Below are 18,139 nucleotides of genomic sequence, written 5' to 3'. Positions count from 1 at the left end.
TTCCACCAAGACAACGCACCATCTCACACCTCAACAGTCGCCATGGCGAAAATCCACGAATTGCGGTTCGAACTGCTTGACCATCCACCTTATTCACCGGATCACTTTCGTGAACTCGTATTTTGCAGACAAAGACGCCAAGTACTATTTGGAAGGGTTGCAGAGATGGGAGCATCGCTGGGAGAAGTGTGTGGAGTTACAAGGAGACTATGTAGAAAAATAAAAAAAAAAACATTTTGAAAAAGTCGCGTGCATCATGGTTAGGTCGGTTATTTATCAGACAGCCCTCGTATAGCACTAATTTTCATTATTTGTTGGCAAGTGCTTACACGTTTACCTACCCCCAAGCATAAATACATACATATGTCTTGTAAAGATATATGAACTTTCTCGTACATATGTACTTACTCTATATATACATATATATATGTAGTTCAGAGTATAATCATTAAATTTTATGTTTATTTCTGGGAAGCGTAGTTAAAGCTTCAAATTCTTCTTCAAAATGTATACACAGGGACATAAATAAATGCACAATAATACTGGACGGGTACACGTACCTACATATAACAAGTTATATTGTTGCTGACATCGTCAAGTGTCATTTTCATTCAAATCGAACAATTATTTGTTTATATCATTTCCAAAAATCATGGGTTGAGCAGCCAGTCACTATTTCTGAATTAGTGATAAGGAAAATTAAATATTTTACTTATTAAATTAACATTTGCAAATGTTTAGTTTTATGTTTTATTGAAGAAGTAATTACTGATTTCCAGTGTAAAAATCTGGTTTACAAGATTTATGTTTCCTCTATTACCCTTATCAAATAATTCGAATAGAAAAACCACCACCAACCGATTTAATTTTATAGGTTATGCTATTGAAAATATTTGACAAATCAACGAAATTTCGCTTAAGTTATGTATAATAATAAACAATCTCTCATAAATAACCGCAACTCATAAAAAACGTTCTAAATAAAGATTTTTTGAAGGAAACCATAGCAATTATTCACTCTCAAAACAGTGGATAATAGAATATCATGAGTCAGCATTTGTTGGTATATTACACTACTACATTTTATCCTAACAAAAGTTTTCAAATGGAAAAGCTTAGCTTTTGGAATGTACTCTTATTGTATTTAAAATTTGTTAAATTTATTGTCTTTGTATGATCGATGCTATGTGGTATACTGCCCATTGCATCTTTGATTTTAAAATATGATATCCTTACATTTCACGTTCATAGAATTAATGCATTCGAGTACTAATAATGAGGGTGTGAGGGAACTAACCACACACCAAAATAGAAGCGGTACAGAATTTCAGTAAAAATAAGTTCACGTTAGTTTAACATATATATGTATAAATATCAAATTATTTTTGTCGCGTTTTTCCCACGTACCTGTCTTATATTTTCAGTGTACTGCTTACAGCTAGAGAAGAGCTTCAGATGGCATTTACGAGCGTTGTGCTTTACGTGATTCAACGTTGCTGCTGCTGTTCATTCTCCGTTATAATTGCGGCACTAAATTTGGAACTTCTTTAAAAAGAAACGATTACTTGTGCGTACTCACACATGCAGTGGAAATGTTAAAGGTCAGAATCCGTTATGCAAGTGCTGCGCACCAACACAAATGTTCGATTCACACAAATGTCGAGTATCCTACTACTAGATGTGCTACGCCAGCGGCTCTCTCCCTATCTCTCTCTATGTAAAGTGCTCTTTGAGTGCATATTATCCTTATTTTCATGCGCTGGATTTGTTTGTGTATGAGTGGAAGTGAGCGCCGTTGTTTCTCTGCTCTGTGAAGTTCTGGTAGTAACTGTCTGAGGTTTTCAAAGTATATATATTTGTAATGTTGTTTGCTTTCGTTGTTGTTTTTTTTGTGAACTTTTACTTCAGTTGTCGCTTGTTAATTTATTTTTGTTACACGGTGGGCGCCTGGGGCTGCTTTTATTAAATAATAGATTGCTTTAGTGCGTTTTGTTTTTTGTTGTAGCTTATTATCCTTAATTAGTATAACGAGCTGCGAATTAATACACTTTGCTTAATTAAAATTGACAACATGATGCCGAGCGGCGACGTTTGTGGCTGCGTAAATTAAATTATTATTTTTGTTATAATTGTTGCTGGTTTGCGCATTTTCCCTGCCAATTAAGTCGTCTTGTTTGGTGCGTGTCACTTATCTACACCACTTTATTTTCACATAAACAAACATTAATTTTTATTATTCCATCATAATGAGTTTTTATTTACTTTTGCTTGGTTTTGCTTGGTTTGTTGCTGTGTTTTTTATCGAATGCTGTAATTAGTTTCCCATTTATTGTATTTTAAACAACTGTTTCACATTTCAAAACTATTCATTATTTGTAATCGCTTGTAATTTAATATGCAAGTGTTTATTTCGGTATTAAAAGCATACACATAAACAAGTATTTTATTACAAGCGTGTGTTTTGATTGAGGAAAGTTTTTGCTGACGATTTGGTAGCAACGCACAGACACAGACACATACTATCATTGCTGATCGGATATATTTATGGCTCTTTCTTTGTTTTGTGAGGTTAATTACTGTTGTATTTAGTTGTTAGTTTTCATAAACAAACATGTGTGCACTGATGGGAATATCGGTAAAAATAGAAATGTAAAATAATATTCTCAACTTGATTGACTCGAATTCACATTGTATTCCGTTAGCGGTTATTTTGCTTTGAATATATATTTAGTTTCATATATGTATTTATACTTTGTTTTGATTATATATTTACATTCAAATGTTTATATTTGTATTTCATTTTTTATTTCATAGAACTTTTTAGCTCCGTTTCATGACACATGTAATTAAAATGTAGGTTATTCATACGCCCGGGTGTACAGCAGTTATCGAAACGTTAATAATTGTTTACATCATTTTCTCCGGCAGTGCATTTGCCGTCGGCTTTTAATATCCTTTAGTTTATCATATTTTTCATAACTTTTCGGCATTGTGCTGCAAATCGAAATGAACCACCAATGTGTAATGTGCAAAGTACCGAACTGGCACCGATGGCAAGTTGAATGTGATGACCGAAACTGTTTTAAGATGCGTCGAATTTGTGCTCGGGTTAAAAGTGAATAGTTTTTTTTGCTACATTGACTAAAAATAATAATAATTAATGCAAAGCAATATACTACTTCTTGGAGATTAAAGTATACGCATTTACGAACAAAATTTTTAATGTTTTTTATTAGTTTCCGAAAAACAATTTAAACAATTATTTTCTTTATACAGTATACGCAAATTAATTAAGGAGAATAAATACTAGAGACACACTCTAAGAAAAAAATTGATAACGATGATACTTATATGTAAATATGAAGTAAGACTTGATAAGCAAGTTCGATACCCCCACGCAAATATAAATTATAATGATATTACAATCTATAAAAACATAAAACATAAAAATAGCGGGGTTTTTTATCGAACAATTGTTTTATGTTTTTTCGGCACTGATAGTACGCCGCAGCTTAAGAACGACAATTAAACGACCGACAAACGCCTGATTAAATTATCGCGACAAATGGGCCAGCTTTGTAAAATTCAGTTTTTTAAACCGATTTGCCGGCTCTCTTTTAGTTAATTTACACAATGTCACATGCGAACTCCGCCAAAAAATGAAACGCACTCTCTTTTGCCGCAAAAATTAAACGAAGTCGGCAACAACTTGTAGCCACAATCGCCGAACATTTTAGTTACTACTGCCACGCATATCAACATGCAAACACACGCACACTCGCACGTTATTTATTTACTAAAGTTTAACCAGTGCTGAGCTGAGCTTTGTGTGAAAAATAACACAATGCGCGAAAAAATCCAACGACGGTTGTAGCATAATAGGTGGAAGTGGAGGAAAAACAGCGCAGTAACAATAACAATAACGAAACCGACACTGAAGCAATCAACGAGCAACAATAATATCGCGTATCCGTGCGATACACTTTTTCACACCAATGCGCTTAACTAACGAATGAGATCAAACGGAGCCATTCAAACGGCAGCAAGCGACAGCAGCATTAGCAGCAGCATACACACATACGAACATGTGTACGAATCTATGATTGTATAGTCAACTGATACGAGCACAACATACGACGTGATGCTTGTAGTTGTTGTTGTTGCAGTAATGGTGGCGCTCGCTAATAGCTTGACAAGTGCCACATGTACTGCGTTGGATGGGAGAGTGGTGGTGAGGGAAGCGGGGTGTTGTTGGGCAGTCAGCAGAAATGCGCCAGAGAAGGGAAGTGGCCAGATTGCTTGCAATCAATTAACGCGCATGCAATTAGCGGCGGCATGTACAGCTAACTACGTACTGGGAGTAATTCAAACGCGCCTAGCGCCGGCTTTTGTAGATGAGAGGGTGCCGAAGCTGCTGGACCCATTGGAATGACAACGTAACTGTAGCAAAATATTCATGAATTTGTATATTTGTATGCTTGTATATATGTGTGTGAGTAATATACAAAGGTACGAACTCGCAGGAAAATTGAGTTATGTGATGTATAGCTTTACTCCTAAGTATGTAAGTATATATATGTATGTATATGCCTATATCGCACATATGTATTTACTATGTTTTTTGAGGAGCTGTGTGCCGTTTTTGTTTTGTTCACAAAGCATAATACTAATAATAGAAATATTAGAAGAAATGCCGCTTAAAGCACTTATGCTCTATATCGGTATGGAAATGAACCTAATCAGAGTATTAAGATAGCCTTTTTTGTTACTCTTTATATGGTATAACTGGCGACCTATTAGTTAAAGCTAGTCCCAAGTTGGGAGTTTTCAAGTTTGAGTTCAATTATTCTCTTCTAATCCATTAGAACTGGAAGATAGAAACTATTAGCAAAAAATATAGCAATTTCCTAAAAATATAACATTCGAGGAAAGTGTAGTGGAATCATCTCTCACTATAGCATAAGAAGTTACCCTTAAACATTCAAAAGGCACTGAGTTTAAAACGAAATTTTAATTAAATTTATTACGTGTTTTCAATATGGATTTATCCGTTAGTATTACAAAAAATTGAAAATTCCTAAACAAACTAAAAATATTTTTAAAACTTACCCTACAATATTTACGGGAGCTCGTGTCGAATAATCGCTATCTAAGTGAGAGAGTTTTACTTGCTGCAGAACTCAAGAGCACTAAGAAGAACTTTGTCTACCGATCGATTAAATGATCCAGAAATTAAATACAGAGTAAAACACTCGAGCGACTGTTTGACCATTTATACAGTCACATGGAGGGTATATCGGCAATATGAGTCAATTGCTCTTTATTTGAAGCAAATGAAGATTACCTTTTGAAAAGCATTGCAGTGTAGATCATAGAGCACTTTCTTAGCTTAAAACTGAAAGCAGCAACCACACAAATCATTGGGGATGAAAATAAACTTGCCAAGCGGTCATATCTGAGATTTTTAGTTTTAAAGAATAATAATTAGTACAAAATTATAGAGGTGTATTATACTTTTGATGTCTTTGTGTAATTTATCGTTCTGAGTTATTTATCATATATTTTTGAACTTATAGCCAAAAAACCACCACAGAACTGTGCAATTATTTCAACAAGTTTTAATAAATATTTGCTTTAATTTTACAAAAGTTTCAGAAAAAACTATAATTAGCAACACTCGATGATGAATATGTTGTTAACTGTGGCACATAGTAGCTTGTTGACGACTGTGATGTTGATAACAGTACTAGCTGCCACTGAGCCTTACATTTCTGCGAATCAAAATAACAGCGCTGGAACACCGACAAATAACAGCGAGTTTAGTGCTAATGACCAGGTTGATGAGCTTTGCTTTCGATTGAAGCCCTCGATTTTTGTTGCTGCTTCTGTCGAAATGGCTGCTATTAACCCAGCTACTGTTATAAACGTATTTATTTATTGTGTCTTCACCCGTTTTACTGCTGCGATGAGTCGGCAGTGTCTACTGAAAACTGTGTGCGCGCGCGCTCTTCAACAAACCCATTCGGTCGTTTCCGAGCAACAGTCGTGGTTGGCCTCATGCCTACTTGTGCTTGTGTCTGCTATTGTTGTTGTTGTTGTGTGTGTGTGTGTGGTTTAATTGGAGTTAGTATGATTGCGTGCCATAAGCCCACTGTTGTGCTTGCTGACTCTATATGTGCTGTGTATTTATTTGCTGTGTATAGTATAATGGGTTAAGTGGCGTTGATGACAAAGCAATGAAGGTGATTTAATTGCGAATACTGGTCATTTAAGCGAAATGACAGGCCGAAACAGCGGCAGCGGCAACAGTAGCGTTGGCGTCGTTTTTCCTACACACGCGAATGCGTACACATACATACATACAAATGTATGTAGACATCGAAGTTGATGTGTGAGTAAATTAATCTGTGTATATTTCCGTTTTGCCACTGTATTTGTTTTGGGGGTGGGTTTCGCGTTAAGTTGTCGCACTTCGGTTTTGCTGGAGTGACTTGCCCGAATGTAATTAATTTGAAATGTGATTAAGTTGCACCTCGGGGGCATTGACGTAGTCGCTCATTGGATGAGTGGGTGGCGTACACTATACTATATGTATTTAAGTAAATGCGGATGTATATATCTATGTATGTACATACATATATCCATTGTGCTGCTGATTGTAATTATAGTAAGCGATGACACGAGCATTTGAATAATTTGACTCGCAGTTTTATGTTCTTGGGTTTGGTGTTGTTGTTTGCATTAAAAGCTGAATTAAATGTCTCTGCTAAGTGGTAATTGCCAGATATTATCGAGGTGATAATTAATGATATTGTGTTTTTGAGTATTTTTTTGGAGCTGCATTTGCGAAAACTGAGAAATATATTCATTTTTTTCCGAATTACTGTCACGGTATTAGGTTTTCGTTACAAGTGAAGAGAATATGGAAACAAATACATATGTACATATAGCAGAAAACAATTAATAAATAAATAATGACAAAAAATAAAAATAATATTTATAACTGTACCTTATGGAAAAAATAGTTTCAGTTATATTCATTCACTCGATAACGTTTGCTTTATACATATGTAGCAAAAAATATCCAATTTATTGCAAGAGAAATTATTAATTGATTTTTTTGCATCATCACCACTTAATTTATAGCTCTGCTATATGTTTTATGCTCCACTTTGTGAATTTACTAGATAGAAAATAATATTAATAATTTACTTTCGGCTTGTATTTTCAAAGAAAAATATCTTGAAAATTCATTAATTACTTTCATTATTACTCTTCTTATTTTGCTTAACATTGTATATATTATATTAGTAAATTTATTTAATTTAATTATTTGTGTTACTAAAATATTATATATTTTTGTTTTACAGTACACTTCCATACATATGTATGTATGTAAATGTAATTTTAGATTAATTGGTTCAACTTATTTAATGTGTTACTTGGTAATTGGCTTTGCATTACACTTATTTACACAGGAAACACATTTGACTCAACTATTAGAATCAGAACTACTGCCCACATCCACACGATAACAAAGCAATGTAAAAATAAACGCAAAAATTTTGATTGCTAATTTAAATTATTGCCACCGCAACTTGTTCTTTTCTATTTTTACGTATAACACCGCATTATTTTCCTATTAATTTCATGTTTGAGTGCTTTATTTGACTTCGTGTTTGTTTGTGCGCATTCGTCTCCCATTCACTCGTAATATGTCAATTCATAGCAAAACACTTAAAATTAAAAACACAAAAACATCTTTTTCTCATTATAATATTAATGACACCAGCGTAATACGCAATCGGCGAAAATATGCAAAATATGAACACAAAAACAATTTAGTGAAATACAAAAATAAGCATTTAAATCGAAGCGAAAACAGAAAACAAAAACAACAGCAAAAACATGCCAAACAAAAGACGAAACGAACCGCGCAAAAGTCGTCCAGCTAGTCAGATTATGCTAATGAGCTTCATACGCTCGATTAATGGCCACAAAACAAAACATCACACAGAAGGCAATGCTACAACAATAACAACACAAGGAACATCGGACGATGGCGAAGCGCCGAAACAGCAAAAAGCTGAAAACCCGCATTTGTCATACTCGCACAAGTAGGAAGGCTAAACTAACAAACGCATAAACAGACACACACACACACTTCCACATCGCAGTTTGTATGTATATATCACTTGAAGCAATCGCTTGATGAGTGATTAATTTGGATTGCTCATGTGCGCACAATAGCTCGGAGCACACGAACGGCCGAGCGACCCCATACGTAGAACAGAGTGGAGTAGTGTGACAAAGTGCTGAGTATGAAAAATCGTAGAAGTTGGAGAAGCAAATGATAACAACAACTGCACTAGCAGTGGCAACAAATGCAGCGACAACATCAACACCGACACTGGCACCGGCACCGACACTTAATTGAAATAGCTGCGGCACTTAATTATTTCGCTCATTTTGCGCGCCATGCCAACGGGCAACGGTTTCATCTTTGCACTGTCACCAACACATTGCAGCAATTCCATTCGATTTGCAGACTTCTGACGCTAAACAGTCACAAGCACACGCTCGCTAGTATGTATGTGTTCACAATATTTACAGCAACAATGTTGCTGGCGACATCGAATTAAGTAAATATAAATACATATATTGCTGTTGAATTCACTCACTTTGGTTGCCGAATTGACCGACTCAACTGATTTTAATTGTTATTATCGTTTTGTGATTGTTGCTGCTTTTGTTGTTTTTGTTATTGCTTTGCTTTATGTTGTTCATATTGCCGCTTACGCGCACGCGGCAATCATCAATAACACCGAATATAAAAAGCTGAAGCGTCGACAATAAGCGAGCGAGCGTACGAACGAACGAACGAGCAATCAAATGTGTAGCGTCGTTAGTAATGGCATAGAATCGGAATCGTACTGTGCCGTGCAACTATTTAACAACGACTGAATGTGGCAATTAAGTATCTAGATACATTTTACCCAAACTGTTATGGTCGTCGTCACAATCGGCGCTGCCGACGCCATGCCAATTGCTGCTTGCTGCTGCCGACGCTGTCGCTGTGAGTGTTGCCCTGTTGTGCTTGCTTCGGTATTGTTGCTGCTTTTGTTGTAGTTGTGTTCATCGTCATTGTGTCGTTAGCGCTGCCTGTGTGTTATTACCATCGTTCTACTCTACTCATCACGATGCTCCATAGTATGCAACCATTAGCCATTCGTACCCTACCCATTCCCCAATTTAGTAAAATCAATTCATCGCTTGTTGTTATTGCAATGCTTATTGCTGTTACTGTTACCGATATTGTCTCCCCGTGCTCGTTACACCGTATCCACCAGCACCGTGTCGGTGCTTTGCGCTCACCTCACCCGACTCTCGCTTACTTCATTCACTCATTTGCTCGCTCATATTTCAATGAGCGTTATGCGCGCGCCTTCGTTTATTTGTTTGTCTCACCCGTATTCTGCATGCAAATGTGTGAGTGTTTGTGTGAGTGCCCTCATAAAAATATTATAATAATTACAATAATGTGTCTTAATACAGTTTGCGCACACGCACACACATACACGGACGAGAAATTCGTTGTTTCTTTTATGCCATTGAGTCAGTGTTGTTGTTGTTGTTGGACGTATAAATTGCGCTCGTTGTCGTTGAAAAGCGTTAAATTGAATACGGAATGGGCGCACCATCGTCTGCAGCACTTATCATGCCATTGGCAACATTTCAATTTGCTTAGCAACAATGTTACCAACATTTGTTGCACAACAAATGTATACAAGCCAATTGAATGTTGATTACTGCGTTTTTATGGCCACGACTGAGAGTAATGTTTTACTATTTTGAGTAAGTGTGCTGCTTGTTATTGTCATTTATTCACAGTTTATTATATACTTATGTATATAGAGTATAATAGTTTTGTTTACCTAACGGTTGTTTGTATCACCTTAACCTAATCGAGATAGATATGGAGTTGTACACATACATATGTATATATAAATAATCAGGATAACGAGACGAGTTGAATTCCGAGTGACTGTCCGTACGTCCGTAAGTTTGTCCGTCAGTGCGGGCACTTGTGTACAAATTGAGATATATTACTGAAACTTGGTACACGTGTTCCTTGTCCCTTGGGAAAAACGCGAGTAACGAAAACTACTAAAAGCGCGATAAATCAAGCTCCAGAGACATTAACTTTTACCACCGCGATGGTATGAGAGGGCTTTGTAGGAGCCGAAATAAAAATTGGACGATGGACGGGGCAACGCCCACATTTAGGTAAAATCATACTATATATTTCACGACCTACTACATGGACCCCAGTGCATATGGCTATCTTTTTGCCGAAAATATCGGTCGATCTGTAAGATATGTTGAATACGTCTATACTTCAGTTAGCGCCCATATACCTAATATAAAGATTTTCGAACTTCCAGTGACTTGTTGAATACAAAGTTTTGTCAACCTCTGATTCTTTCAAGTTCCAAGAGTGTATAATGTGGGGTTACAATCGAATTTAGCCCTTCCTTGCTTGTTTTTAATATATTAAATGTTATTGCATTGGCCGTTCCACCTTCACCCCTCCTATCATGTGGAGTATTGCACTGTAAATTACATAAACTGAAAAGAACTAGCTTTTTTCTTGGATGCACTGAACGACAAATGAGATATTAAGTTCGGACCGCTGTAGTACATTGTAAACACCAGGAGAAATTAAGCTTTTTTAAAATTTTAATTGTTGACTAAGCCTTAGGATGTTCTAACCATATGGTACAGAAAAAAATATTAAACAGAAGCAGGAAAAGCTTCCGAAAATAATAAAATATGTACATAGATGTCGCTTCTCGGAAGGATTCGAAAGGGTTATATTGTCATACATATATACATACATAATTTTCATTCAGTCTTCCGACCAGTAACTCATTCGGTTGTAGTAATGCTGAAGAAAACTTTCAGTGAGACCAGAAAAATTTTGACTTACAAGGAGGTTTCGAAATGTGTTTTGGGTATTTCTTTTGTTTTGATTTAGGTGTTGGAGAACCACTAGCCTCTAGCAACATTTCTCTTTACTGGTACGAGGTTATGTAGCTGAGAACATGTGCTCAACAACCCAGTATCTCACACCAAAGCGCTGCAGAGACACAGACATACATATGTACATGTGTGTCTGTCCACTTCCTGTCGTGAGCATGAGAGTGCACTAGCTGTTGGCAATATTGCGCTCTGCAATCATAATGCGCCTCTTCATCCCTTTTCTTTTTATTCTTACGGTTGCTCAGCGCTTTCATTGCCATTGTTGTTGCTGTTGCCCCCAGCGACAATGGCATTTAATGATGCGCCTGGCATTACGAACATTTTCAGTAGTTCAATAATGGATTATGACGCAGTTAACACACTGTTGCATTGCTTTTGTCTGCTCATTCCTCCACTACTACGCCCGTTGTTTCAGCTCTTGTGGCGCGCAGCCCTCTCCAGCCCTCTCCAGCACTCATGCACGCATTCACTTTTTATTATACAGTAAATACATATATATACATACATCCATATACTATATACATACATATGTACAAATGTATGCATATTTGTATGATTGTTCAGCCGGCAGTTCGATAGCTTCTCCACTTTGATGCTTGATTTATGCTTGTTGTATGAATGTAGTTTGTTGTTGTTGTGTTGTTGTCTGATTGTATCCCTCTTGAATGAAAATGAAATGAGTACATACACACATATATATGTGAAATGTGTACATACAACATATTATATGTATATATGTGCTGGTTGCTAAGTTGCCCAAGATACTCAGCTATTTCCAGTCATAACTCATAAGCGTTTACGTCAGATACTCTCAAATACAAACATGCACTTGGATATTTTGATGCTGTTCTTTGGCTTAATTCGTTATAATTGTGTTTGTTTTACTTTACATGACTGGCGTTTATGGTGTTTACGTTATTTGGTTTTTGTTGCGCGGCTTTGGCTACTTCGTTTTCTGCACGCTGCTCGCTGCATGTCGTTCAATTTCAATTCGGATATTTTGTGTGCGAGTATTTATGTTTGTAGGTATGTACTATTCCTTTCTTCCACTCGAACTTCGTGCTTCAATCATTATAATGTGTTTCTTAATTTGATCTCTGCCATGCTGGCCTCTGCGCTCGCTTCGTGGGTGCCCGGCGCAAGCAGAGCCATAATGACGCTGACGCTTGGAGATGCTGGTAATATTAGTGATGACGAAGATGATGGTGGTGGTGGTGGATTGTTCGCTAAATGAATTGCAGTTTAAGATTGTTCTGCCGTCGCTTTTGGTGTTGTTGCCATTAACGATTTTTTTGTTTTCGTTCGCTTGCTTTCCTTCGAGCGGGTGGAGCTAATTGATGAGGTTGATTAAACTGTTTCTCGTTTGTTTCGTTTGAAGAAAGATGATGGCTGCTGAGTGCTATTTGAAATAATTAATTGGATCGAATTAATGTTTTTTGTTCTGCATACGAAAATGCCTGTTAGTTTTCATAAATTCGGCTTCGGGGTTCCACAATGGAACGCCTTCTGTATCAATTCGCACATATGTAGAAATTCTTATTAATTACTGAGTATTAGATGTCTAGACTAGCGAGAATTGGAACCCACCTTATCAGGTATATTTAAATATTATTGGTTTGCAGTGGAATAAATGTTTTAAACATAAAATCAAAAATAAATGCTACAAGCTCCCAATTTTTTAATAAAATACTTTTCGTTATTGTGTACAGTTTTGTAGGTTAAGTGAACGCGGATGCAACAAAAATACTCCTTAGCAGCGGTGTTGCCCAGAGTCCTCAAGAGCAATATCGTTGCCGTGTTTAGCATTTATTTTGCCGACCGACCATTTACGTCGCCTGGAATACGGTGAAACTGTCGCTAAACTTCTGCTCTTAGAAAGAGGTGTAAAGAAATGATTTTTTTCAGGAGGTTGTTTGAAGAACAAAGGACCAGCCATTCTCGGACCATTTATGAGCTCATGGCAAACAGTTCCCACCAAACGTGCGAAATGAATTCAAAATTTTTATTACAAAAATACGAAAAATTTGGTCAATATCCAGGCAACACTTTCTGTATTGAACGAATACTCCTTACTTGGTGCATGATGATGATCTTATCGTTAGGGAAAATGTCTGCAACTAGAAAGTAGAGTTTTACAATGAAAGTGTGGAAGGAGGGAGTCCAAAGCGATGTCTTACACTTTTTAATAAATTTTACGATAATTATATATTAAATCAATTTTGATTGTTCGCCACTCACTTTTTAAATTTCAACAACGCTGTGAACTTCAAGGCTGCGCTCCGAACCTCTGAAAACATCATTTATTATGTTATTACACATTATTTATAGTATGTATTATTGGCTATTGCTTTATAAATGCGAATAAATATTTAATGGACTGCAAAACCAGCCATTTATTACTCAGAAATTAAAACGAGCGGCAAGTTAGGCAGGCGAGACGAAGCACTTTTGAAATGCGTTGAACTAATTAAAATAATTGAATGCCGTGAATTCTCGGCCAACATAACAGACAATGCAAAGAAATCAGCGCACGAATGGCTCAGAACACTGTGCGTCAAGTGCTGAGCCCTGAATTTCGAGTGACCACTTTGCCGCGCCACGCTAAGTTTTACTGCCCTCTAGACTGTCTTGCGTTGAGTGACTCACAATGTGGCCAAATTAAGGAACTAATTAAAAGTGCAGTCATCGTGGCACTGCTTTATTTGCTTGTTGGCCTCATGTCCCGCTGACGGGCCGTTGGTCGTCGGCGACGGTGGCGGAGGGCAAATCTCGTAGCTTATTAAGAAGATTCTCATTTAGGCATAACGGTGCTTGTTGTCGCGCTTGCAAATGTTGCTTTCAACAGTTGTGTTTTTCTGCAAATTTCAATTTTCCCGGACGCACATAACACATACATACATACATATATACATGCTTACCTAAGTGCCATGTTAAGTGAGTGTATTCTCTTTTGTTACTTGTTTTCGTTCAGCTTAATTTTAATTTCAATACTTTGCCGCATGCCGCCCTCTGCACTTAACGCGCATGCTGGGTCCCGCAGAAGGCATCTGCGAGTAGTGAGTGAAAAATATAATTGATGATGCCGAACATGAACTCGATGCCCTTTTAAATATCATCAGCATAAGAAACTAACGAGCAAAGCACGCGAAATGCGGTCGACGCGGCAGCACAGAGTGCTAAGAAAGCAGCTCATGGAAGGAAGTAAACTTGGTTGTGTTACAAGGGGGAAATGAGGACCAAGAAGTAGAACATGAAGTACAAATAAAAGAAAGCAATATACATATATATGTTCATATTTATGAGCATTGTGACGCGCAGCCACTTAGTGTGGTATCGAGTAGTGGATCCGTACTCGTACATTAAAGCAGCTATAAAAGTGAGTATGACAAACTCCCAAAACAACTGCAACAAGAACCAGATCCCATAATAACATCAAGTGATGATGACAGCGCGCGGTGGCTGCAACAGCGAGCATTAACAACAGCATCATTAGCAGCAAACGTGCCTACAATTGCTCACTTTGCGAAAGCAAATAAATATCGCCGAACGCACGAGAAATCACAAGAGAAGGCGAGTATGAAAAACACGAATTGGGAGCGAGTGAAGAAGAGCAATAGGTGGAGTCGAGTCGTTGTCACTGTTGCCGCATAGTAACAGTTTTTGAGCAAAACACGTATAAAAAAATAACAATTTTTTTTCTATGATTTTAATATGTAATTTAAGAGGTAATGATTTTCAAAATTATTAATATTTGTTATAACAAATTAATAGATTTTTTGCAAAAGTTCATCTTTTCCTTAAAATAGTTTCTAAACAGTGGGAAATTGGAGTTTTGAAAACCCTCCCAGCGTTATCTGGACAAAGCGATTACCTATTCATTTCGGATAATCCAACACCGAGTAATGAGTGGCGCCGCAATTCAGATTTATTCTCAGACGCTTCAGGTTAATTGCTGCCATTGCTGATTTTGTAATATCTTTCCATGAAGATCTAACAGTATTTATATTCAAACTGATCTTAGGAATGACAAGTTTGAAAGCGCTTTCTTTAAGATTAATATTTTATTAAAACCCGCTCAGTAAATTTTAAATTAAACAAATAATATCGTTATGATACAAGACACTTTACCCCAGAGTGCTCTTCAAATAACGCCAATTTCACTCCCCTTTTCTAATTCAGTTTGTCTTTAAATAATGAGCAAAAATTATACTATTTTTGATTGATTAAATTTTCAAAACTTGTTTTTAAGATTTATGTACAACCTGGTCCGAAGCACATCAACACATTGGATGTTGTAAGGGAGACTCAACTCCGCACTTATAATCTTTCTTTGCTGAAAATGTCCCACTGTGCGTCGGTTGTTGAGAATTGAATGGACAAATATGTGTGTAGAACTGGAGCGACTAACATAAGCTGCCGCAAACAAACGCCCTGGAGGTGAGGTGTGCAGAAGGGATGCCTGATTATAACAACATGAAATAAACTCGTTAATGAAGTAATTTAGGCACACTTGTAGACGGTATGCTGCCCCTGCCAACGGATGGCACACATACATACGAAAATGTTTATTTGTAGAACCAGTTGAGAAGCGTTTTAAAGAAAACAATCATAAAAGTCACACTCGATCATAATTGATGCAATGGAGAAAAATGTGTGGAAAGAATTTGAAATTATTCACTCTCGAGCTATGGTTGCACGAATGGAAAGACAAACTGTGGAATAGATGAATGGTAAACAAGAATGGAATTTTTGGTTCGCGAGCTTATATTTACATACTCATACACGATGGATGTATGAATTTGAAAAAGTGTTAAATCGACACCTTCCAAACTACCTTAAACCTTGAATCGCTTCATATGAATTGCTCCATCCAGCCAGTATTGCTGAAGAACTTTCCGAATGTATATACAAGTACATATACAAAGTTTTAACGGCAGATTGCAAATTGGGATCATTTTGTTCTCAAAAATATGTAAGTATATACATATTATATACATACGTATGTATGTACATATATATATGTACATACAATGGAAAATAATAGCTTTTAGACTAAGCCCAAGGGATCTGTCGTAATATTAGTCGGTAGAGCCACGCGTTCAGGAACTCACCTGCGCACCCACACTTTCGCAGATGTCCTCACCCTGCCATGTGGCGACATGAACAACACAAGCGGACTACCGACAGAATGCTGCGCGTTACGTTATCGACAGCGCTCGTAAATAATAGTAACAATCGTCGTCGTAATACAATAATAATACGAGAAATCCCCCGAAACGAGCAAAAGACACGTCAAGTTTAAGTGCCAATTCACAACTGTGTGGCAGGCAAATAACGAACGGCGAACTTCCGAGTCAAGCGATGACAAATCGACGCCGCCAACGCCAACGACCAAGGCAACATCAACAAATTGCAATGATGATGACGACGATTGCCACAACAACAAATATCAGTATTTGTGTGAATGCATGTATGTTTGTATTTGCGTCTGCTTGCGAGAGTGTGTGTGGCAGCTGTTTAAAATTGACTCTGCAACGTGCAGATGCAGCCCTGTTCAAGCAATGGTGTGGCAGACAAGTTAGTAAACACCACGGCCGGCTTAGCTGGCAAATTGAGTGCGCCACTAAAAGGACTGCAAATTGCGCACATTTGTAGTAAGTGTAACTGTGCGCGTGCGTGTGTGTGCGTAATTCGAAGACGATTGCAAGCAATAATAACTGACGTCGAAAATGACTAGCAGCGCGTTTGTCGCACTGCTTGTGGCACTCTGTGACTGGAGCTACAATACTGTTGCTGTTGCAAAGTCGGTTGTTGTTCCTTCAAGAAACTGCTCATGAGTTCACCAATGCACCACCATTTTTTTATGGCAGCTTACTTGTCAGCTGGCCGTCACATTTTTTGCTAAAAAGATATGCCTGCGACCTGTAATGCTTGCGAATAAAATAGCTGTATTCTTTGGTACTGTCACCATTGACAGTCAAATGGACAGTAAAATGACGGTCAATGTTTACAGTTTTTTCGAAAGCTAATTTTGTGTAAGCCAAAAGGAGACGGCATACACTTCCGTAGGAGTTTAGAGAAGTTGTAAAATACTTATGTAATTTTATACTTTTCCAAAACCAAAAGTGTTGCTGCTTCTGTGCAATAACTCTTTTGAATTTTGTGGTAAAAATATACATTTTTATGAAAGAGAGGTGTTTCCAAAATAATATATGTAAGTTAAATAAGTTTCAAATAAAAATAAATTATTTATAAATTTTCATTTTTATTTAGGTATTTTGAAATATTAAAGAACTGAAGAAAGCCGCACGCAGGGATCAGTACAATCTTTTTCATAATTCATAATTTAACTCCATATTTTATTCAAGAAATAAAAATTATATTTTCAACTGCGCAAAATAATTTTTTCACTTGTGATAGATTTATAGTCATTACGGACAACTTTTCGCTTTGATGAATTTATGGTCAGCAATGGCTAAGAAAAAGGCATGAATGCGAGTAGTATAGTTATATAGTAAATAAAATCCGAATTTCCAAGTGTAAAAGAAAGATGCAAAGTCACATGCATTCGTTTGTTTACATCAGGTCTTTAAGAAAATGATAAAAATTTTGTTCTGCGCGTTGACAACATTTTTTCTTGCAGGGGTATGCAATGAACATTGCATACATACATCCGTGCAGTATTTGATCCTTAAGTGGTGAACACATAGAGCGCGACAGACTGTAGCAGCACGACAGTGAACTGAAAACGTCGTTGTTCATCTTACTACATGTACATTTTGAGAAGCAACAACAACACAATGGCCGGCATGTACACAAAACAACGCAGTTGTCCATTTTGTATGTACACAATTTCGTTGTGGCCATACTAATTCCTTTCACTTCAATGAAATTTTAATATTTTGTTCAAAATGAAATTTTTTATGCAAAAAATAAGTAAATAGGTAAATATTTTTGCTTTAAATTATCACTTGTTATTACAAATGATATAATAGAGCTATAATATAGCTATTTTATGCTTTTATTTGTAAAATAACGTCAAGTTTGTTAGAGCTGTGAATAATTTTACATTTTACATATTAGTGGCATCACCACT

At 36.7% G+C, this 18,139-nt stretch overlaps 1 protein-coding gene across 6 annotated transcripts in view; it reads right to left on the bottom strand.

Annotated features, from left to right (window-relative positions):
* LOC126761121 (probable serine/threonine-protein kinase nek3) overlaps positions 1-16,337 on the bottom strand; it is a 120,330-nt gene extending 103,993 nt beyond the window's left edge. The window contains exons 1-2 of one of the 6 annotated variants that reach the window (XM_050478305.1): positions 8,682-8,959; positions 1,408-2,994 (exon numbers count right to left, since the gene is read on the bottom strand). The gene's annotated coding sequence lies outside the window, so the exon portion shown is untranslated. Of the gene's footprint in view, positions 1-1,407; positions 3,142-3,797; positions 4,018-8,681; positions 8,960-16,154 lie in introns of those variants that run through there. The other 5 variants (XM_050479113.1, XM_050479913.1, XM_050480736.1 and 2 more) reach the window with 5 other exon arrangements.
* Positions 16,338-18,139: the final 1,802 nt, after the last annotated feature.

Source organism: Bactrocera neohumeralis, chromosome 2 (assembly GCF_024586455.1).
Source record: "Bactrocera neohumeralis isolate Rockhampton chromosome 2, APGP_CSIRO_Bneo_wtdbg2-racon-allhic-juicebox.fasta_v2, whole genome shotgun sequence".
Classification (NCBI taxonomy): domain Eukaryota; kingdom Metazoa; phylum Arthropoda; class Insecta; order Diptera; family Tephritidae; genus Bactrocera; species Bactrocera neohumeralis.
Note: the sequence above shows the minus strand (reverse complement) of the source record. Positions and strands in the feature narration are given on the sequence as shown.